Below are 24817 nucleotides of genomic sequence, written 5' to 3'. Positions count from 1 at the left end.
TGGGTGCGACAAGCAGTACGCCCGCACCGGCACCTTGCAGCGAGAAGGCACCATCAAAGTACATCATCCACTCTTTGCTTGCTTCCTTGACGGGGATGCTCGTTTATGGAACTTCTTCATCTTGTGTTGGTGTCTATTCTGCTATGAATTCTGCCAATGCTCTTCTTTGGATAGTTGAAGTGCTCTCAAACTTAAGGCCAAAGCTCGACAGTTCCAGTGCCCACTCGACAATCCTGCCTGTTGCTTCTGGATTCTGCAGTATCCTCTTCAGCGGAAAACGAGTGACGATTGTGATCTCATGTGCTTGGTAGTAATGGCGCAGCTTTCTCGAGGCCATGAGAAGGCCGAAAAGCAATTTCTGCACACCAGAGTATCTTGATCTAGCTCCCTGTAGAAGGGAACTGACAAAGTAAATTGGGCGCTGCACCATTCTTTTCTGCATCTAATCACGCTCTTGCGCAGTTCCATTTTTGTCGGGACCAGAGCTTGCCGGTGAAGTCCCCTTCTTGTCGCTGGATGCATCTGCCATGGTTGCTGGCTCATCATCCGCCTCCCTCTCCGCTACTAACGCAGCACTAACCACTTGATTGGTTGCCGCTATATATAGCAGCAACTTCTCTTGTGGCTTAGGTGCGACAAGTGTTGGAGTGGAGGACAGGTATCTCTTCAAGTGCTGCAGCGCAGCCTCCGCTTTCGGAGTCCATTTCATTGGACCTGCCTTTTTCAATATTTTGAAAAATGGCAGGGCGCGCTCAGCAGATCTAGAGATAAACCTGCTGAGAGCAGCCACGCAACCGGCAAGTCTTCATACATCCTTGATGCGCTTTGGTGCTTCAATCGGCTCAATGGCCTTGATCTTGTCGGGATTGGCTTCAATTCCTCGCTGAGACACGAAGAACCCGAGAAGCTTGCCGGACGGGACTCCAAACACACACTTCTCGGGGTTAAGCTTGAGGTTGATCTTGCGCAGATTTGTAAAGGTTTCATATAAATCTTGAATCAGGGTTGCCCTGTCCTTGCTCTTGACCACTATGTCATCCATGTAGGCTTCCACATTTTCTGTGCATCTGTGGCTCAAAAGCGTGATGGACTACTCTTGCAAATGTCGAACCAGCATTCTTTAAACCGAAGGGCATCCGTACGAAACAGTATGTGCCACATGGGGTGATGAATGCGGTCTTCTCCTCATCCTTTTCTGCCATGAAGATCTGATGGTATCCTGAGTATGCATCAAGAAATGAAAGCAAGTCACATCCGGCTGTGGAGTCAACAATCTGGTCGATGCGCGGCAAGGGAAATGGGTCTTTGGGACAAGCTTTATTGACAGCGGTAAAGTCGATACAAAGCCTCCATTTCCCATTTGCCTTGCGCATGAGTACAGGGTTGGCCAACCACGTAGGATGGAGCACTCCTCTGACAAGGCCTGTTGCTTCCAATTTCTTGATTTCTTCTGCAATGAATTCTTGGCGCTCCACTTCCTGTTTCCTGACTTTCTGCTTGACGGGCCGCGCATGAGGACAGACGGCAAGATGGTGCTTGATTACTTTCCTGGGAACACCGGGGATGTCAGACGGTTGCCACGCAAACACGTCGACGTTCGCCCGCAGGAAAGCAACGAGCGCGCTTTCCTATTTAGGGTCGAGAGTGGCACTGATGGTGAAGGTACCACCAGTGCCGTCCTCCTTGGCGGACACCTTCTTGGTCTCTGGTGGGGCTGCCATTGTCTTCTTACACTTGCCGGTGGAGCTCGATGGTTCGTCCTCGACGGTAGCGCAGCACTCCGAAGAGGTGCGCTTGCCGGAGTGGGCATCAGAACTCTTGCCGGACTTGGTCTTCTTCTTCGCCCCGAGAGCTTCAGCGGCAAGTGGCTTGCGATCTGTTGCAGCTGCTGCTTCCCGGTAGATCTTGTCGGCGCAGCTAAGGGCATCCTTCTTGTCGCCAGGGACAGAGATGACACTTATCGGGCCTGGCATCTTCAGTACGTTGTATGCATAGTGAGAGGCTGCCATGAATTTGGCGAGTGCTGGACGGCCGAGTATCCCATTGTATGGTAATGGAAAATCAGCAACGTCAAAAGTGACCCTCTCAGTCCTGAAGTTCAACTCGCTGCCAAATGTTACCGGCAACGTGATCTTTCCCTTCGGCTTGCTCCTTCCCGGATTGATTCCTTGGAACGTGCCGGTCTCTTCGAGCTCGCTATTAGGGATCTGGAGTTTCTGGAGTACCGCGGAGGAGATCAGGTTCAAGCCGGCCCCGCCGTCAACCAGCATCTTAGTTACCTTGAGGTTGCGGATAGTTGGTGAAACCAACATTGGCAAGCTCCCGACCGCAGTTATGTGATCAGGGTGGTCCTCAATATGAAAGATGATAGGCGTGCTGGACCATTTCAGAGGCTTGCGTGACTCGATGGGTGGTTCTGCCGCATTGACTTCTCGCACCCACTGCTTGAGCTGGCGGTGCGAAGTATGCAGAGAAGCACCGCCGTCAACGCATAGGACCTCTGTGGATTTCTAGAACTCCTGCTCATCGGCCTCGTCATCATCCATATTTTCATCGTCGTCGTCATCTTCATCCTTGGCGCGGCCGTGGGGAGGTCTGTCTCCTTGCCGCTGCTTGGCCTTGCCGCGGCGTCCTCCTCGGCCGGGATGCTTCTTGTCAGCTCCTCCAGCACCTTCCTGGGCTTTCTCCCTGTCGCGTCGCTCGTATTCAGCCTTTTGCTGCTCGACAAGCTGCTCGACCTTCTTGTAGCTCTGGAGGTCATGGCCCTTGGTGCGGTGGATCTCGCAGTACTGCTTGTTGGTGCTGTCCTGCTTGTCGGCGACTGCCACAGCCTGGTGGCTGGTGCCCGCGGCAATCTCCTTGCTGGAGCTACCAGCATTGGCTTTCTTGCCGGACTGCTCAACGACTAGCACCTCTTTGCCTTTCTTCTTTCTGTTGTCCCGCCGCCGGTTTTTCCTTGCCGGGGCAGTCTCCTCACTATCAGATCCTTCTGCTCCTATATTCTCTCCGGGGAGTTTCCTCCATTCCTCCGCACGTGCACACTTGTCGGCCAAGGCATAGAGCTCACTGACGTCTCTGATCTTGCACATCGCCATCTCCTCCCGCATTCTGCGGTTTCGCACGTTCTGATGGAACACGTTGATTACCGCGGCAGGGTGGACATCTGGGATGTTGTGTTGTACACAGCTGAATCTCTGAATGTACTTGCGTAGGGGCTTCCCTTCCTTCTGGGCGAGCAGATGAAGATCGCTTTCTTGGCCATGAGGCTTGTGGCCGCCTGTAACGGCATCGACAAACTGATGGCATAGCTCTGCCCAGGAGGATATGGAGTTGTCCGGCAAGTGCATGAGCCAGGATCTGACATTGGGTCTGAGCACCAGCGGGAGGTAGTTGGCAAGGATCTTGTCGTCCCGTCCCCCGGCAGCTTGCACCGCGATGGTGTAGATGCTGAGGAACTCCGACGGATGCGACTTGCCGTCGTACTTCTCTGGCATGTCTGGCTTGAAATTCTTCATGCTGGGCCACTGGACTTGCCGCAACTCACGAGTGAACGCAGGGCAACCTACCGCGTACGGCAAGTCGCCTGGTTCCCCTGGCGCATGCATGTCGACAGAAGGCCCAGCGTGCTGGTCTGATTGATGCCGCGCTTCTCTTCGGCGCTCGATGCGAGTACGAGCGTCTTCTTGCTGTCGTTCGTGAAGAACTTGGCGCTGATCGCGACGAGCTCGTGGATCCGATGACGCGGTAGAGTCGTTGTCGAGGTGGATCCGGCGAGTTGGCGATCTTGGCCTTCGGGGTGGAGAGCGCATGGTAGTTGCACCCCCACCGGTTTCGTCGCCACCGGCTCGTGCCTGGAAGTCCTGCCGCGGCCTCGATGTACTTGGCTGCCGCGGAGTGTCGCCGTTGGTGAAGCCGATGAGACTTTGAATGGTGGCCCTCCATCCGTCAATCTTGTCTTCCGTTGGAGGGTAATCCAGGAGCAGTTGAGCTCGTGCCAAAGCTTCTGCTGGAGTAGTGGGTGGCAGTAGCGAACGGTGCGCGGAGCGGGATATGCTCGGACTCCTAACTATGTTAGAAGGAGCAGTATCCTGTCCAGGCGACCGTGCCTCGCTCGTGCCAGCATGTTGGCGTGCATGCTGGTCTTGAGCACCCCGAGATCCACCAGCTTGATATTGGCCCAACAAACGTATGGTACTGCGAGTACCATGAAGCTGTCGGTCCTGCGCCTCCTGAGATGGGCACGGAACATGTACGGACGCCGAGGTCTGTGCAGCCTTGTCCTTGGACCTCGTAGCGCCGTGAGCTCCCTCGTCGATGTCCGTTCTTCCGCTAGCGTCTACCCCACCACTCGTTTGCTCCGGTTGTGGTGGGATCGACGCGGACGGAGCAGCTGCCGCCGAAGTCTTCTTCTTCGGTGGCATGTCAATGAAGAAGAAGATCTGGCTCGTGTGAACGCCGGATCAGGTTCACACAACCTCGACGCCCCCTACCTGGTGCGCCAAAGATGTCGGGGAAACTGATCCACGAACACCTATGGGGCCGGTGGACCGAGCCCCTTTCGGTTCGGCGGGGGGCGGAGATCGCACAAAGAGTAGATCGAGGCGAAACACACGAGCAGTTTACCCAGCTTCGGAGCTCTCCGGAGAGATAATACTCCTACTGCTGCTTGTCTGATTGTATTGAGTTCTTGCTCAGGAGCGCTGAGTGCTACAGTACACTCGAGCTGCTAACGAGACCGAGTGTGAGTGTTTTCTGGTTTCGAACCGAACCCCCTCTACATTGCACATGGGCCTCCTTTTATATGCTCAAGGGGTCACCGACAGGTGGCAAAGTAGACAAGGGTAAAAATGGAAAAAGAGGGGTGGTTGGTATAGCTACCTGTACAGTGCATCCTACCTAACCCTGACGGCAGGGGATAAGGCATTAAATGCCCGTTCGTGTCGCCCAAACAGTGCAGAAAAGGACCGTCAGGGACGCCACCGCTCGCCATGATGGCAGTCTTGTCAGCGTTGCATGCCACCGCACACTGCTGGCTGCACAGCCTCTCGCCACGCGCGCCTGGAAAGGCCCCCAGGGCGACACGTTGGTGGATGTGCTGGAGCGTAGGTACAGAGTGGCCGCTTGCTGCGACAAGCGCCTTGCCGCGGTCGTTGTCTTGCCGCGCCCGGAAGCTTGTCGCTCACCGGGCCTTGCCGGGACGCACGGCGCGTCGCGGCAAGTTCCTTGTGGTGCCTTGATTGGCCTTCCCGGCAAGCTCCTCTTGCTGGGGCCTTGTCACCTTGGCTTAAATACTTTGTTCTTGAATGGCTCCAAAGGAACCACGGGGCGCTGCAACTGCCCGTGCACAAGTTCGGGATACTAGGGTACCCCTATTCTAGTACACTGACAAGGTGCAGCGATAAAAGCTTTCTTAAGTATTTCAAATGCTTCTACACAATCATCATCAAAGACAAAAGGAATATCTTTTTCAATAAATTAGTCAGAGGCCTAGAGATTTTAGTAAAGTCCTTAATGAACCTCCTATAAAAACCGGCATTACCAAGGAAACTTCTTATACCTTTAATGTCCTTGGGACATGTCATCTTTTCAATAGCATCAACTTTAGCTTTATCAACTTCAATACCTCTTTCAGAAATTTTATGCCCCAAGACAATTCATTCATTAACCATAAAGTGGCACTTTTCCCAATTCAAGACGAGACTAGTGTCTTCACATCTCTATAAAACTCGATCAAGGTTGTTCAAGCAATCATCAAAAGAGGTTCCATAAACAGAGAAGTCATCCATGAATACCTCACAAATCTTTTCACAAAAGTCAGAGAATATAGCCATCATGCATCTTTGAAAGGTAGCAGGTGCACTACTTAAACCAAAAGGCATGCGTCTATAAGCAAAAGTACCGAAAGGGCAAGTAAAAGTAGGTTTTTATTGATCCTCCGCTGACACGGTTATTTGAGAGAAACCAGAATAACCGTCTAGCAAGCACAAATGTGTATGTTTGGATAGTCTTTCTAGCATTTGATCAATAAAAGGTAAAGGGTAATGATCTTTATTTGTAGCTATATTTAATTTAAGGAAATAAATTACCATCCTATAACCTGTAATAATTCTTTGCGGGGTCAATTCATCTTTATCATTAGGAATGGCAGTAATACCTCCCTTATTTGAGACGCAATGGACATGACTTACCCAATCACTATCAGCAACGGGATAAATTATACCTGCCTCAAGGAGCTTTAGTATCTCCTTTCTTACCACTTCTTTCATCATAGGATTTAATCGTCGTTGAGGATCTCTAACTGGTTTAGCATCTTTCTCCAATTTTATTTTCTGTTGGCATAGAGTGGGACTAATGCCCTTAAGATCATCCAGAGTATATCCAATAGCAGCACGGTGCTTCTTCAGAGTTTTCAATAATATTTCCTCTTCTTGCTCTGAAAGTTTAGGACTAATAATAACAAGATATATCTTCTTTTCATCAAGATAAGCATATTTAAGATTATCAGGTAATGGTTTGAGCTCAAACACGGGATCACCCTTGGGTGGAGGAGGATCCCCTAGGATTTCAATAGGTAAGTTGTGTTTCAGAATTGGACCCTGTTGAAGGAATACTTCATCTATTTCCCTTCTTTCATTCATAAACATATCATTTTAATGGTCTAGCAAATATTGTTCTAGCGGATCAGTAGGAGGCACGACAATAGAAGCAAGACCAATAATCTCATCCTTACTAGGTGATTCTTTATCACGGGGTTGTCTATGAAACTTAGCAAAATTAAACTCATGAGACATATCGCCCAGACCAATTGTAACAACATCCTTTTCGCAATCAATCCTAGCATTAACAGTATTCAAAAAGGGTCTACCAAATATAATGGGACAAAAGTCATCTTGTGGGGAACCAAGAACAAGAAAATCATCTCACACAAGACTTCAACATCTCTAACAATCCCAAATGGCTTAATAGTATCTCTATTGGCAAGCTTAATTGTAACATCAATACCTTCTAACTCAATGGGTGCAATATCATGCATAATTTCTTTATATAAGGAAAAGGTTATTGCACTAGCACTAGCATGCATATCACATAAGCCATGATAACAATGATCTCCTATTTTAACGGAAATAATAGGTGAGGGAGTCCTGGACTAGGGAGTGTCCGGATAGCCGAACTATCATCATCGGCTAGACTCCAAGACTATGAAGATACAAGATTGAAGACTTCGTCCCGTGTCCGGATGGGACTTTCCTTGGCGTGGAAGGCAAGCTTGGCGATACGGATATGTAGATATCCTACCATTGTAACCGACTCTGTGTAACCCTAGCCCTCTCCGGTGTCTATATAAACCGGATGGCTTTAGTCCGTAGGACGAACAACAATCATACCATAGGCTAGCCTCTAGGGTTTAGCCTCCTTGATCTCGTGGTAGATCTACTCTTGTAACACACATCATCAATAGTAATCAAGCAGGGCGTAGGGTTTTACCTCCATCAAGAGAGCCCGAACCTGGGTAAAACATCGTGTCCCTTGTCTCCTGTTACCATCCGCCTAGACGCACAGTTCGGGACCCCCTACCCGAGATCCGCCGGTTTTGACACCGACATTGGTGCTTTCATTGAGAGTTCCTCTTTGTCGTCGCAATCAGGAAGGATGCCTTTTCTCGTCTTTAAAGACGGCACCGTCGTCAAGGAGCCTTGGCTGCCGGCCAAACTATCCGGCTAGGTGGTTTTCTTATGACCGCATGTTCGGCCACCGCTCCGACGATGACCTCTCAGGTCATCAAAAGCGATCTTCACGTCAGCTCGGAATTCGCCGAGCATCTAGATCCGATGGAGCTCTCCTCCGTAAACGAGCTCTTGGATCGCATCGCTGCCCTGGGAGTCACTACAGGCTACGACCAGATTGGTCTTAAAACTGATCTGAGAGAAATTAACTCTCCCCAGGCTACCCACCACATTGTTGTGGTAGAGGAACAATGCGGCGACTCTTCTTCTATATTAAAAACCAGCCATGTCCGGATTCCCGATCCCTCCATGCCGGATTCCCGCGGAGGGACGGAGGTCAATCAAATACTGAACCTAAAGTTAGGCATCGGACCAGATTTGTTGGAAGGCATCCAACAAACCAAGCTTCCAAATCCGGAAACTTCTTGGCCTTTGAGCCTCAGATCGAGCGGGGTTCCGAACTTAATTCCACCCGCCCACCCAAACATAAGCGATCTATCTCAAATACAGCAAGATCGCGATGAAACAGTACATCATTACTGGGCCAGGTTCCTCCTGGTTATGAATAGGATAAAGGACTGCCGTGAAGAAGGCGCGATTTCAATTTTTTGCAACAATTGCACGGACAAGGGAATCATAAACGCCATAAGTCGTCGTGAAGTTACACGCTTCGCCGACCTAGCGACCATTGTACAAAAATACTATGCGATGGAGAGTGCCTGGAAAACCGAAACCAGGTTTTGGGACAATCCGGCCCTGAATACAACCCCAGTCCGAAATAAAAGGGTGCGTCATACTCAAGTACCTGGATTAAAAACCAAAAAGCAAAAACCCCCTAAAGGGCACGGAACCGTACTGGAGGTATGGCTCAACGGACCCTGCAAAATCCAGAGTACGGAGGGCGCCACTCCAACACATAGCCTTCGAGCATGTTGGATACTACGGTAGGTGGCCAAAAGTGGCGAAGGCTTTCTAGCCCCGGACAACCAGCCCAACAGTACCAGTACGGTATTAAGAGTCTTCGAAACTTTCGCAACAAATAACATGCGGAAGCGAACAATCCGCAGCCTCGCCGAAGTCTACCAAGTAGCAACAACGAATCCATGGAGCGACACAGCTATCACCTTCAATGCCAGCGACGAACCTAAAGTCCGAACAGCTCGAGCAGCAGCCGCATTGGTCCTCGGTCCGATAGTGGATGGCTTTCGTCTTACCAAGGTACTCATGGATGGCGGCAGCAGATTAAACCTCATCTATGAGGAAACTCTTCAAAAAATGGAAATTGACTGGAGCCGCATTGAGCGAAGCAGCACAACCTTCAGGGGAATAATCCCTAGTCGAGAAGTATGCTGCACAGGAAAAATCACACTAGACGTAGTGTTCGGCTCGCCGGACAACGATAGGTCTGAAGAGGTCACGTTCCAAGTGGCCCCATTCGGCAGCGGATATCACGCCTTGTTAGGGCGAGAGGCATTCATAATCTTCCAAGCTATACCCCATTACGGGTACATGAAGCTCAAAATGCCCGGGCCCAATGGAATAATCACTCTCGTCAGTGATCCAGATATAGCACTCCGCCCTGAAAATACAGCCGCACTTGCCCTAGAGGCATTATCCGAAGCCCTAGCGGCAGAGGAACTCACTGCGCTGCGCTCCACGGTGGATAGGGACGATATGATACTCGATAAGAGGTCTAAGTCCACCTCTTTTAAACCAGCAGACGAAATATTCAAATTCTAGGTCCATCCAACGGACCCCACAAAGACGACCTCCATTGGGGCACAATTAAATCCTGATGTAGAAGACGCACTACGAGAATTCCTTCTGGAAAATTGGGACATTTTCGCCTTGCACCCTTCAGACATGCCAGGAATCCCACGCAGGCTGGCAGAGCACAGCCTAAATATCCTAAAAGGATTCAAGCCAGTCAAATAGGCTCTTCGGCGATTTTCCGAACCCAAAAGACAGGCAATGGGAGAAGAGCTAGCCAAACTCTTAGAAGCCGGATTCATCAGAGATATCAAACGTCCGGACTAGCTAGCCAACCTGGTAATGGTACCAAAAAAGGACAAATCCTGGCGCCTTTGCGTCGATTTCAAAGACCTTAACAAGGCCTGTCCAAAGGACCCCTTCCCTCTCGCTCGCATCGACCAAATCATCGATGCTACCGCAGGGCACGATTCATTGTGCTTCCTCGACGCATACTCCGGATACCATCAAATAAAGATGGCGGAAAAGGACCAGGCCGCAACGGCATTTAATACTCCATACGGACCATTCTGCTTCAACACAATGCCCTTCGGACTCAAAAACGCCCGCAAAACATATCATCGCATGATTCAGACATGTCTGGCCACCCAGATAGGCAAAACAGTAGAGGCATACGTAAACGATGTGGTCGTCAAGACCAAACACGTCGAAACTCTAGTAGACGACTTGAGGGTGACATTCGACAACCTCCGAGCATATGACATTAAGCTCAACCCGGAAAAATGCATTTTCGGCGTACCAGCCGGAAAGCTCTTGGGCTTCATTGTATCCGATAGAGGAATTGAAGCAAACCCAGCCAAGATCCAAGCTCTGTCACAATTGGATATCCCAAAATACCTCAAGCAAATACAAAAACTAACTGGATGCGAATGGACGAAGGCATTGCCCCTCTATCGCCTCCTCCGGTGCATCGAACATTTCGAATGGACGGATGCTGCCACGGCCGGACTCGAAGAAATAAAGGCCGTATTGGCAAAAAATTCGGTCTTGGCCGCGCCCAACCTGGGCGAACCAATGCTATTATATATCGCAGCAACACATCAAGTTGTCAGCGCGGTACTCTTCGTCGAACGAGAAACAGAAGGGCACAAATTCCCTCTTCAAAAACCAGTGTACTACGTATCCACTGTCTTAACTCCATGAAAGTCCCGGTACCCACACTATCAAAAGATAGCGTACGCGGTGTTCATGTCATCCCAGAAGCTGCGACACTACTTTCAAGAGTGTTCCATAACGGTGGCCTCCGAAGTACCTCTCAACGACATTATAAACAATCGCGATGCGACGGGCAGGATTGCAAAATGGGCCACTGAGCTCTTACCATTTGATATAACCTACAAACCACGACGAGCTATCAAGTCGCAAGTTCTGGCTGACTTCATCGCCGAATGGACCGAAGCCGAACTCCCTAAAGAGTACGGCGCATACTCCAATTGGATCATGCATTTCGACGGCTCCAAAATGTTGGCTGGCTTGGGAGCTAGCATTGTCTTGACGTCCCCAACCGGAGACATAGTCCAATACGTGCTTCAAATATTGTACACGTACTCCAACAATGCAGCCGAATACGAGGCCCTTCTAGATGCCCTCCGGATGGCAATCTCCATGGGTATTCAACGCCTAGAGGTGCGCGGGGATTCAAACCTCGCAATATCCCAAGTAAATGGAGACTTTGACGCCAAGGATCCGAAAATGGCAGCCTACCGAAACGCTGTCCTAAAAATGTCAGCCCGGTTCGAAGGACTCGAATTCCACCATGTAGCCCGGGATAATAACCAGGCAGCACACGTGTTGGCACGCATCGGCGCAAAACGTGACACCATCCCTCCAAACATCTTCTTGGAGCGGCTCTTTAAGCCATCCATATTATGGGAAGAGGAGTCTGGAAATAACAATCCGGAACCAACTGCATCACCTAACGCAAAACATTCTGACACAATCGGTGGCTCAGCCAATGAAATAACAGATTCAGCCCATGAAATACTGGCAGTAATTGCCCCGTGGACGGAACCATTCCTAGCCTACCTAATCCAGCAGGAACTTCCTGAAGACCAAAATGAGGCCTGCTGCATAGTTCGGCGATCTAAAGCCTACAAGGTCCATGAGGGAGAACTTTATAAGAAAAGCACAACCGGAGTCCTTCAAAGGTGTATCTCCGAAGAGGAAGGGTGAAATCTCCTGGCTGAAATTCACGCCGGACTCGGCGGGCACCACGTCACCACCCGGGCCCTTGTAGGCAAGGCCTTCCGTACAGGATTTTATTGGCCGACCGCCCGGGCAGATGCTCAGGACTTAGTCCAACGATGCGTCGGTTGCCAGCTCTTTGCTAATCAGAGCCACATGCCACCCACCGCCCTCAAAACTATACCCATTACTTGGCCGTTCGCGGTCTAGGGGCTTGACATGGTAGGACCCCTTAAAGGGGGAACCCACAAGCACAAATACTTATTGGTCATGGTGGACAAATTCACCAAATGGATAGAGGCCAAGCCGGTTAAAACGGCAGAATCCGGACCTGTGATAGACTTCATATCCGGGGTAGTACACCGTTTTGGCGTCCCCCACAACATCATCACTGATAACGGCATGAATTTCACGGCCGACGAGGTTAATCTCTGGTGCAAAAACATGGGCATCAAGCTCGACTACGCTTCAGTCTACCACCCTCAAACTAATGGTCAAGTGGAATAGGCAAATGGTCTCATCATGAGCGGCATTAAACCCAGATTAGTGCGGTCCCTCACGGAATCAAACACGCACTAGGTAGAGGAGCTCGACTCCGTACTCTGGGGGCTGCGGACCACGCCAAACCGCACAACCGGATTCACACCATTTTTTATGGTATACGGCGCTAAGGCAGTTTTGCCCTGCGATATAATTCATGACTCACCTCACGTGCGCATGTACGAGGAAAGAGAAGCTGAGATGGATCGGCAGGATAGTTTGGACGCTTTAGAGGAGGAGCGCGACGTGGCAAAATCCCATTCTGCATTCTATCAACATCAGGCTCGAAGATATCAAAGCAGGGAAGTACGGGCCAAAACTTACAATGTTGGCGAGCTAGTTCTACGCCTGCCGGACAAGAAAAAGGACAAACTTATGGCCATATGGGAAGGTCCCTTCATCATCGACCAAGTCCTTACGGGTGGTGCATACCGTCTACACAACGCATCTGACAACCGACTCGAGCCAAACCCATGGAACGCAGCCCGTCTCCGAAGATTTTACGCCTAGCGCCAGACTCAGGGTTCGTCTCCTTCCTCCGTCCAGCTTTCGTGTTTTTTTGCTATCTTTGTTTTCCCTCCCTTTTCCTCCCTCTTTCAGTACAAACCTCTTGAGGGCTAATCTGCGCTTCGTTCGCACTCGCTCGATGTGCTACTCACACTCGTTATACCTGGGGGCTTCTTTAATAGAAGCTTATTTATATGGGCTTCATGCCCACCACATGTGTCACACTTCCGCATGTACCTTTTTATCACCATTATATGCATCGATATGACTTAAGTTTTGGCCAAGCCGGGTTGCCTGGCTCCTGTGCTTACCCCTACGTTCCCGATTGTTCGGCTAGGAGGTAAAGGGAGCACCTCTGCGATTGTTACTGCCGGGTCAGCCAGATGTGTACCTCAGACTGGGTGAAGCCGAAGGCTAGCGTTCTTAAGGGAATATTCGGTCGGTGACATGAAAGATGATTTATTACTTACTTATTTATCTGCCCCCAGATGCTTTTTCTGCTATTTTCGCAGTCTGGACATGCACTTTAGGGCATGCCTCCTAGGGAAAGGAACCCTTAACGGAACTATTCTCCCTGGAAGATGTTTCTTACTAACCATGTAATATAACATAGCTAGTTGGGCACTTGTCTGATAAAGAAATTATGACCCCTACGCCTTGTCTCCATGCATGCCCCGGTTCTTTTATAACCGTCAGGGTATTCGGACACACTCCGGACTGTTGGGTCCTGAGGTTGAAGCGAAAAGGTCTGCAAAGGCAAACGATCTACAATCCGGATAGAAGGCATTTTACATGTCATTTTAAAATTACATCGTCAAACAGACTCATTGTACTCCTCTTTAATCCCATCTAACAGGCTGTCTAATTTACAGTCCTGTTGGGAATATTTCGCGGCCAACTCAACTTGGCCGTACATGAAGCTCACAGGGATCTCCTTCCCATCGGGCCCCACAGGTCCAACCTCGGCCATGTGGTTTGGGTCAGCCTTTGGGTACCGCGTCTTCACCATGGACCAGGCCTCCCTGGCGCCTTGACGGCAGGCCGACATCTTCCACAGACGAAGACGTCGCCTTACTCCCTGAAGCTTCTCAGCAAGCCCTCCAAGGCCCTCAGGAAGGGAGACGGAAGGCCATAAGGCCTGAACGACGCCACTCATCGCCTGCCGAACACGTTCGTGCAGTTGCAGCAGCTCAGGAAGAGGGTCTCCCGTGGAACTAGGCATCTCCTCCGCCGGACGACCCGTGAGCACACCTACAGACACATTTCTGTCAATCGACTTCCTCGCCGAACTCTTCTTTTCAAAAGAGTTTGCTCAAGCACTTACTATAAATGCCGCGATGAAGCCGCCGATTCTCCTTTACGGAGTTAGACAGCTGGACCCGAACATCTTTTAGTTCTTCGCCCAGCTGTGTGTTGGCATCTTGGAGTTTGTTCCTCTCCTGCTGCACCCTCATAAGAACCCTCTCGCCGGCCTTCAACTGGCGTAACAGCTGTTGCTTGTCCGGATCTAGTCCGGCACCCTCTGCAATATTATTGTCAGACTATACAAACATGCCGCACTTCATAAACTACTTCTTTTTCCAAAATATGAATTACCAGAGGGGGTCTCCGTGGCTCCCCCGGCAGCGGCTAGTGCAGCCTCAAGTTGGGCCTTGCATTCTTGAAGCTCCTGAGACAGGTGGGTATTCTTCTCAGTAAGATCCTGCATAACAAATGATCCTTAAATCAGTTAGTTTAACTATTTTAAGTCTCGGGGGCTACTGGCATATATAACTATTAAAATTCCTTACCCGTATGTCCTTTACATACTGCTCCGTGGCTCTGGTTAAACCATCTTGAGCAGCACAGAGGTGCGCGTCTCCCGCATTAAAGGCATTTAACGCCTCAGGGGAGAAACGCGCGTCACGAAGAACTGTCCGACGGCACCTGTGATTCATGGAGCTCTCCACCTCAGACCTGGTGGCGGACAACCTGCCGGCATCCTCCGTTGGAGGAGTATCCGGCTCGCGCCTTGCGCTTGCCTCCCCCTCCGGACCAGGCATTGGAGCCTGGCTGGCGGAGGCTTGGTGGGCACCCTCTCCGGACTCAGTCCGGCGAGCGCTCTTTCTACTGGAAGAATCATGAGCATTAATATGCCTCCCAGGAGTCTTTCCCTTAAAGGACAATGGTGCACCATACCTTTGCGGTGACGTTTCGATTCGCGCCGCACTCCTCTTCCGCCGACTAGGCCGCACTGACCTCGTTTGGTCAGTCGCCGCGTGCTCAGCTTCCTGCCGTAAAGGCACCTCCTGCCAAGCACCATTGGTGCACGGTGGTAAGAAATAGGCATTAAAAAGGTGACGGTGTCAGGACTTCGGTCGTACTCACCTCGGAAGCCGGACATAAGCCGGGGTAGTCAGCTGTAATGGCAACTAAAGTATTGTCTATGCTGAGCTGGTGGAACACCCCGTCAATCAAATCCACCTTAATATCCGGATCCTCTTCGGAGGCCGGATCAAGGGATCTTCCCGGATCCTCGGGTTGTGTAGTTGGGCTTTTTATGCCCTCCACATCCCGGCGCAGTTCCTGCATCGAAATCATAAGGTAAGACACTTATCTTTGAAAGCACGGATCAAATATATAAGCGTCCGCTTACCCAGCTTCGAGGGTTATTTATGGAGAATCCATTCAATGGATTCGTGCGGAGGAAGTCCTCCTTCTCCCCCTTGTACAAGCCGGACAGGATCTTCACCAGATCATCGGCCGATCCCGGCCCCGTGCGGCCATGACGGGTGGCGTCATTCTCCCCATTAAAATCCCACGTGGGGTGGCCCCTATATTGGAGTGGCCAACTCAAGCGTTTCTTCAGAGGAGCATTGCTAAACTCCGGGAGGCCGATCCGAACTGGATCCGGCAATGGGGCGTCTTCCATATAGAACCACTCTGAAGGCCAGTCTTCGGACGCCTTCTTCGGGGTTCCGAATAGATATCCGGTCCCGGCGATGCGCCATATTTCGGCTCTGCCCACTTGGTATATCGACCCCTCGTGAGAACGGGGTACGAGGCAGAACAGCCTCTTCCACAACGCAAAATGGGGCTCGATGCCCAAGAACAGCTCGCAAAAAGCTACAAAGCCCGCGATGTGCAAAATGGAGGCAGGCGTGAGGTGGTGAAGTTGGAGTCCGTAGAACTCCAGGAGCCCCCGGAGAAATGGATGTACAGGAAATCCGAGTCCCCTTATTAAGTAGGGGACAAAGCATACCCGCTCTCCTTTGGAGGGATTAGGGACGCTCTCTGCCAGCTTCCCACCCTTGTAGGTGGCCAGTCCGGCTCGAACCGGAACCATAAAGGCCGGGGGAAGGTATTCCTCTGTTTGGAGCGTCACTAACTCGCTATGCGGGACTGAGCATCTCCTCCAATGTCCTGGCTGAGGACTGGGAGCACGAGAAGAGGAGCTGCGTCGACTGTCCATGTTGGAATGGATTTTTTGTCAGATGCACCTCAATGAGTACTTACGGAAGGAGGATGGTGTGATTTGGATCTGGATCCTCGCCTCTCTTATAGGCAGCTTATTCGCGCGGCTAGGGGGTAAAACGTAAGAATACCCTGGCTCTTCGCATTCGTACGACACGTGGAAGAAGGCCATTATTGGACGTAGAAGCCAAGGAGCGCAGCATTTATGAAGCAATCGGACACTATCCGGCAAACACATGGAGCATGAAGAAGAACCCGCCTTGCAAACGCCAAAGACAACATACGCGCCGGCCTCGTCGTCATTGAAGCCTGGTTCGGGGGCTACTGAGGGAGTCCTGGACTAGGGGGTGTCCGGATAGCCGAACTATCATCATCGGCTAGACTCCAAGACTATGAAGATACAAGATTGAAGACTTCGTCCCGTGTCCGGATGGGACTTTCCTTGGCGTGGAAGGCAAGCTTGGCGATACGGATATGTAGATCTCCTACCATTGTAACCGACTTTGTGTATCCCTAGCCCTCTCTGGTGTCTATATAAACCGGATGGCTTTAGTCCGTACGACGAACAACAATCATACCATAGGCTAGCCTCTAGGGTTTAGCCTCCTTGATCTCGTGGTAGATCTACTCTTGTAACACACATCATCAATATTAATCAAGCAGGACGTAGGGTTTTACCTCCATCAAGAGGGCCCAAACCTGGGTAAAACATCGTGTCCCTTGTCTCCTGTTACCATCCGCCTAGACGCACAGTTCGGGACCCCCTACCCGAGATCTGCCGGTTTTGACACCGACAACAGGCATGCCTACAACAGGTCTATGTATCTTAGCATCGGGTCTAACAATATTAGCAGTTTCACCACAGAAGTAAATAACATGCCCATCTACATTATCATCCAAGATATCTTTAACCATAGCAATACTAGGTTCAACTTTAATTTTCTCAGCGGGTGTATATGTTCTAGTATTACTCTTACGAATAACAGTTGAAGCTTTAGCATGATCCTTTATCCTAACAGGAAAAGGTGGTTTCTCAACATAAGTAGTAGGAACAATAGGATCATTATAAGTGATAGTCTTTTCTTCAACTGTAATAGGTGCAACTACCTGTACTTCAGTGGGAGGGTTATATTTAAACCATTACTCCTTAGGGAGATCAACGTGAGCAGAAAAAGTTTCACAAAAGCAGCTACTATCTCAGAGTCAAGTCCATATTTAGCGCTAAATCCAAGAAAAGCATCGGTATCCATAAAAGATTTAACACAATCAAACTTAGGTGTTATAGCTGACTCGTTACCATCGTCGGAACCCCAATCTTCAGAGTTGCGTTTAATTCTTTCCAATAAATCCCACTTGAATTATGTAGTCTTCAGCATATAAGAACCAGCACAGGAAGTATCGAGCATGGTGTGATCATTGAGGGAAAGCCGAGCATGAATATAACATTGAATTAAGCCTCCCCCAAGCTTGAGCGATGCTTTCTCCTTCGCGAGGCCATAAATTATATATGTAATTATGATCACGATGAACAAGATGCATAGGATAGAACTTCTGGTGAAATTCCAACTTCAATCGTTTATAGCTCCAAGATCCCGTATCATCACATAGCCTATGCCATGTCAATGCGTCTCCCTTCAAAGATAAAGGAAAGACTTTCCTATTAACAACATCATCGGGAATACCTGCAAGCATAAATAATCCACAAACTTCATCCACAATGATAAGGTGTAAATCGGGATGCAATGTTCCATCTCCTGCAAAGGGATTAGCTAGCAGTTTCTCTATCATACCCAAAGGAATCTCAAAGTAAACATTTTCAGTAGGTTCAGTAGGTTGAGGAGAAACTCTTTGATCTACTGGTCGGGGTGAAGATACCCCGAACAAGCCCCTCAAAGGATTAGTTTCCATAGTAACAAGTGACAGAAAATTTCAGCACACTATATAAATGTATCCATACCAAGTTCCACTCACGAAAGGCGCTTCACTCCCCGGCAACGGCGCTAGAAAAGAGTATTGATGACCCACAATTATAGGGGATCTATCATAGTCCTCTCCATAAGTAAGAGTGTCGAACCCAACGAGGAGAAGAAGGAAATGACAAGCGGTTTTCAGTAAGGTATTCTCTGCAAGCACTGAAATTGTAGGTAACAGATAGTTTTGTGATAAGATCATTTGTAACGGGTAACAAGCAATGAAAGTAAATAAAGTTCATCAAGGTGGCCCAATCCTTTTTGTAGAAAAGGACAAGCCTGGACAATTTCTTATAATGAGAAAAGCACTCCCGAGGACACATGGGAATTATCGTGAAGCTAGTTTCATCACGCTCATATGATTCGCGTTCGGTACTTTCATAATTTGATATGTGGGTGGACTGGTGCTTGGGTACTTCCCTTTCTTGGACAATCATCCCACTTATGATGAACCCCTATTGCAAGCATCTGCAACTACAAAAGAAGTATTAAGGTAAACCTAACCATAGCATGAATCTAGTGGATCCAAATCAGCCCCTTACGAAGCAATGCATAAACTAGGGTTTAAGCTTATGTCACTCTAGCAACCCATCATCTACTTATTACTTCCCAATGCCTTCCTCTAGGCCCAAATAATGGTGAAGTGTCATGTAGTCGACGTTCACATAACACCACTAGAGGAGAGACAACATACATCTCATCAAAATATCGAACGAATACCAAATTCACATGACTACTAATAGCAAGACTTCACCCATGTCCTCAGGAACAAACGTAACTACTCACAAAGCATATTCATGTTCATGATCAGAGGTGTATCAATATGCATTAAGGATCTGAACATATGATCTTCCACCAATTAAACCAATTAGCATCAACTACAAGGAGTAATCAACACTACTAGCAACCCACAGGTACCAATTTGTGGTTTTGATACAAGATTGGATACAAGAGATGAACTAGAGTTTTGATAGGAGATGGTGCTGGTGAAGATGTTGATGGACATTGACCCCCTCCTGATGACAGGATCGTTGGTGATGACGATGGTGCTGATTTCCCCCTCCCGGAGGGAAGTTTCCCCGGCAGAACAGCTCCGCCGGAGCCCTAGATTGGTTCCGCCAAGGTTCCCCCTCGTGGCGGCGAAGTTTCGTCATGTAAGCTTGCTTACAGTTTTTCTAGGGTAAGAGGCTTCATATAGCAGAAGGTGGGCACCGGAGGGCCAACAGGGGGCCCAGGAGACAGGGGTGCGCTGTCACGCCCAATATGCGACCCTATCCAAGAGGAACTCGAACGTACCACCAAGGATAGACCCGCATATTGAAACGCTTTTGCAAGGTGGATATCATTACATCAAACCCTTACATAATAGTTGGGATACATACAAGAGGTCATACAATGCCACACAAATACAACATCATCTTACATAAGAGCACCATCTGATTACGGATGAAACACAAACAGAAACTCAAACGACATCCACCCTGCTAGCCCAGGCTGCCGACCTGGAACCTATGCCCTGATCGAAGAAGAAGCAGAAGAAGAACTCCAAAACAAGCAAGCATCACTCTCGCGTCATGATCATCGCAAAACCTGTACCTGCAACTATTGTTGTAGTAGTTTGTGAGCCACGAGGACTCAGCAATCCCATTACCATGGGTATCAAGACTAGCAAAGCTTAATGGGTAAGGAAGGGGTAAGTTGTGAGGTTGCAGCAGCGGCTAAGCAAGTATGGTGGCTAACTTACGCAAATAAGAGCGAGAAGAGAAGCAACAGAACGGTCGTGAAGCTAGCAATAATCAAGAGGTGATCCTGAACTCCTACTTACGTCAAACATAACCCAAAAACCGTGTTCACTTCCCGGACTCTGCCGAAAAGAGACCATCACGGCTACACACGCGGTTGATGCGTTTTAATTCAAATCTGGTGTCGAGGTATCTACAACCAGACGTTAACAAATTCCCATCTGCCACATAACCGCGGGCACGGCTCTCGAAAGTTTATACCCTGCAGGGGTGTCCGAACTTAGCCCATCACAAGCTCTCACAGTCAATGAAGGATATTCCTTGCCCCAGGAAGACCCGATCAGTCTCGGAATCCTAGTTTACAAGACATTTTTACAATGGTAAAACAAGACCAGCAAGACCTCCTGATGTGCCGGCATCCCGATAGGAGCTGCACATATCTCGTTCTCAGGGCTACACCGGATGAGCAATCCGTACAACTAAAACCAGACCTCAAGTTTCCCTGAGGGGGCGCTGCAAAGGGCTCTGGTTCGGACCAGCACTTAGAGAAGCACTGGCCCGGGGGGGCTAAAATAAAGATGACCCTCGAGAAAGCGACTCCCAAGGGAAAAGTAGGTGGTGGTGAGGCAAATGGTAAAACCAAGGTTGGGCCTTGCTGGAGGAGTTTTATTCGAAGCGAACTGTCAAGGGGGACCCATAAATCACCCAACCGTGTAAGGAACACAAAATCAAGGAACATAACACCGGTATGACAGAAACTAGGGCGGCAAGAGTGGAACAAAACACCAGGCATAAGGCCGAGTCTTCCACCCTTTACCAAGTATATATATGCATTAATTAAATAAGAGATATTGTGATATCCCAACATAATCCTGTCCACCATGGGGCAAACTTTGTCGGCGTTCTAGCAACGGGGGTCCCCAGACTTGCCTGCCTGCGTCCTGCGGTGTGGCTCAAGGGGCGGTGCAGCATGGCCCATCTTCATCAGCACGAGCTCAAGACCCTCACGAGGGGCCAAGCCTCGTGGGGTGGACGACAGGAAGCTTCCTCAGGCACGGCCTCGTGAGGCTGGCTCGCGAGGAGGCAGAGAGATCAAGGCGGGGTACCTCACGAGGTGCCCATGTCGCATGCCATGATGAACAATGGCGCCAGGCGGGCGCCCGCCCGCGCAGTGTCCTTCTTTCCTCTTTGGTGCAAAGGGAGCAAGCGCAGGCGAGAGCATCAAGCAAAGGCATCCGTTTCGATGCAACAAGACCAAGACCGTCGCGACGGCAGGAAGGAGGTCATTGTGGAGCCCAAGCTGGTGTCACCACGAGAGCCTTTGACAGGCGAGGACCAGCTTTAGTCAGGATAAGTGTACAGGATGTTCCTCTTCAATATGGCCAATTGTTGGCGCCCTTCCCTCTCAATATTTGGGAAGAGGCCCACGGCCTTTGCCTATAAATAGGACTAGCCACCCACAAGGTAGAGGCATCGGATCATCATCCGGAAACAAGTAGAAAGGGCGACTGAACTCCCCCTTGCAGTTCATCGCACCAGCCAAGAACAGACCCTCGCGAGGTTGTTCTTCCTTGTATTATTCACCATCAGCCCAAGAGGCAATCCAGCACGCCACAAACTAGAGTAGGGTATTACACCACAATGGTTGCCCGAACTAGTATAAACCCTGTGTGTCTTGCATTGCTCTTTTTATAGCTTAGATCCTAGAGAGGCGGCGAGGTGCAGGTAGGTAGAGGGCGAGATCTCTGCGCGCACCCCAGTGTTCGAACCTAGAGGGTCTGCCGGAACCCAAGATCCGACATTTGGCGCGCCAGGTAGGGTTGCGCCGGAATCCACCTTCTACCGCTTCGCGTCCCGTCGCATCGTCATCATCATGTCCGGCGATAAGCCAGGCAACCCTGATCCCTACGTGGTCTGGCCCGCCTACATAGAGCCGCTCGCCTCGGGCAACCCCATGCCCCAGGCAGCTCGCGGTCCACAGGGGGCTACGGGCCGTGGGCGGCGCGGACAGGCAACGACAGCTCTCACGACACCGCAGGCACGGTCAGCGGCGAGAGCCTCCCACCACGCCGCGGCCACGGCGCCGTACACCCGACGGGAGCAGGCGAACTCGAGGGCCGCGCTTACGGTGGCCCGAGAGCTGTTGCAATGCAGGCTGCTGGAAGGCTGCCGCGACGTGCTACTAGAGCGGGTGGCAGAGCTCCTGGGCTTCGCCGTCTCGGGGTTCCCCCCTTCTGCACCCAACTCCCACCTCAGGTACAGGGTGGCCCGCACAGAGGCTCCATGCATGCCCGTGCAGCCCCAGGCGAACTTCAAGGCCCTCCCAACGCCGGCCAGGCCGTCAGCCCCGGGCCAGCAGTGGCGCTGCCCCCGCCCCTGGCCAGCGAAGAAGGACTCACTAGAACCCACGGCCCCTGTGGGACGCCGCGCTACCACCCCCAGGCGGGCGCCTCAAGCAGCACTGCGTGGCATGCGGGGCGCTACGGCGCGGCCTTCAGGATGGCGGCCCCAGAAGAGTAGGTGCCCCACATGATGGACCAAGGGCGCATGCATGAGGACGAACAAGGCTCGTTCCTCGGCCCAAGCTGGGGGGACGAGGCACCAGAAGCTGAGCTCTTCGAGGAGCCCCGAGAAGGCCCCGTCGGCTACGCTGGAAGCAACGATTATCAGGTACCACTAATTCCTCAAGAGCAGGCATACGCCAACCATGGATCGCAGGAGGTACAGGTCGCCACAACGGGCGGCTGCCCCACTCCCGCAGCTTCCTACCCCTCAGGAGGAGAGCGCCGGGGGCTGCAGGAGAGGGGCCAAGATCCAGCATCACCACCGCGGTGTTCGGAGCAAGGCGTCCTCAGGAGGTAGGCCCTCTGCTGGGGAGGTGCCTCATGGCCTGCCCCTAGCAGAGGACCTGTGGTTGTCGGGGGAACCGCTGGCGTTAGCTCTACCCCATTGGCGGCGTCCTGGTTTCCGGTCGTCATCGGTGGCCCTCGTCTGGCGATATGAAGCAAGGCCAGTACCTGTGAAGAAGGTCCAGTGCCTGTGAAGCTCGCTGCCCCGTGACACTCTCACATAATAATGAGTGGGGCTGTACACGCCCCGGCGTCTCAGGGGTGCCGGCCTCAGGCCCTGGGCCTCCCTCCCACGCCCAGTGGCAGCACATAGCTTCGCGCTGGTGAGAAGACGTCCAAGACTAGACTAGGTGCCGGACACGGCCTTTTTTCTGCTTTCATTATTTTTTCTCTTGGCTGTCGCTTTCCCCCGTTGGATTTAAGTTGGATTTGAGCTCGAAGATTTGCGTGTGTTCCGGGAAGGGGTGTTTAGTCTCGTTCCAGCAATCTCTCGCATTCTGGTTACCACTTCATCTCAGCTGCCTCCCCTCGTTAGCCCCTCGCAAGCCGGGCCAGGCCTAGCTTGCGTGCAGCCCAGACTGCCATTGTCACACCCTCTCAGGAGGTTTTCATTACAGGTTCGCTGGGCTCACTCAGGAGACGCTCGAGACACCACAGCCCTCCGCAGGCTAACTCGAGGCCCATGCGGGTCGAAGGTAAACAAGCCAGCCAGCTCGTCACAAAATCAGCTGCTTGGCGCAGGCATACGGGTGATATTGCATCTACCAATACGCTGCATGCAAGTTTTTACATGAGGCGCTCCCCCTCCCAAAATGCTCTTACAACCTTCAGGGCAAGGCCTGAACTCTATCTGCGTAGGATAAGTAAGCAGGGACAAGACGTGGTCAGTCGGATAAATCCCCCAGTGCATCCTTAGGGGCACCTCCTGAATCATCGTTGGTGTCGCTGGCCTCACCATCGCTCTCCGCGTCGCTATCAGCGGCGTCAGGGCCGTTCACCATGTCGCCTCCATCAGCAGCCACGACCACGTCGTCGTTATCAGAAGCGAAGGCCCTGGCGAGGGCATCCACGTTGTCTTCCAGCCAGCATGCCAGGTCACCCCGGACGGCCTGGGGTACTGGGGCGATGGCAGCGACGAACTCAAAGTTAGGGTCCATGTTCCGAAGGTAGCTGAAGACACGAGAGAAGGCGCGCCCGAGCAGGGCGCGGCTCCTCTCCTCCACCAGCCTGTTGGCTCCGACCGACCGCGCCTCCAGCTGCGTCACCATGTCGGTGAAGAACTGAAGATTGCCAGCATAGTTGACTACGTGGGGCTCGTCAACAGCCGCCTCGCAGATGTTACCCAAGGCTGTGTTGGCTCTCTCCCGGAGAGTGGTGAGCATGGGGCCGTGCTCGTGCTCCAGAAGCCGCCGCTGGCGTATCTGATCCTTGTTTTTCCGCGCAATGGCCTTAGTCTCATCCACCCGCTGGCGTAGAAGAAGCACCTCGGTGCGGGAGGTAGTCAGCTCCTCCCGCGCCACACTGAGGGCGGCCTGGGAAGCATCGGCCCGCCACGTCACTTCCTCCAGCTTCGCCCTCAGGGCGGCGGTCCTGCCTTCAGCCTCGACCCAGATCAACCCCAGCCTCTCCTCGAACTCACGCTCAAGGTTCAAGCGGGTCGTCGCCACCCCGCGTTCAACCTCTACCAGGACTCAGGCCTCGCGCACAGCGATGTCATCCTCCGCCTGTGTCGCCAAGCCCTCTCTCGTCTCCAAACGTTCGAGATCGCGTGCGCGCTCAGCAGCTTCCAGCGCCAGTGCCTCCTCACACCTCAGGAGCTCTGCCTAGTCGACCGAATCCACCTTCATCGAAGCAAGGGCTGTCTCACGTAGCTCCACCTGCTGCTCCAAGGAGTGGCATCAGGCCTGGAGTTCCCGCGCCCGCTCTTTCGCCGCCTCACGCCGACGGTCAGCCTCTCGGGCCTCCTCGACGGCCCGGGAACGGGCCTCCCGAGAGGCCGCCATCGACGCCTCGACCTCCTCATTGTCGAGGTCACGCTGGTGGTCCGCAAGGGCAATAGCCGCCTTCAGCTTGCGCCT

This window comes from Triticum aestivum, chromosome 3B, assembly GCF_018294505.1.
Source record: "Triticum aestivum cultivar Chinese Spring chromosome 3B, IWGSC CS RefSeq v2.1, whole genome shotgun sequence".
In the NCBI taxonomy this organism is placed as follows: domain Eukaryota; kingdom Viridiplantae; phylum Streptophyta; class Magnoliopsida; order Poales; family Poaceae; genus Triticum; species Triticum aestivum.
The sequence above is the reverse complement of the archived record's forward strand: the minus strand, read 5'-3'. Positions refer to the sequence as shown.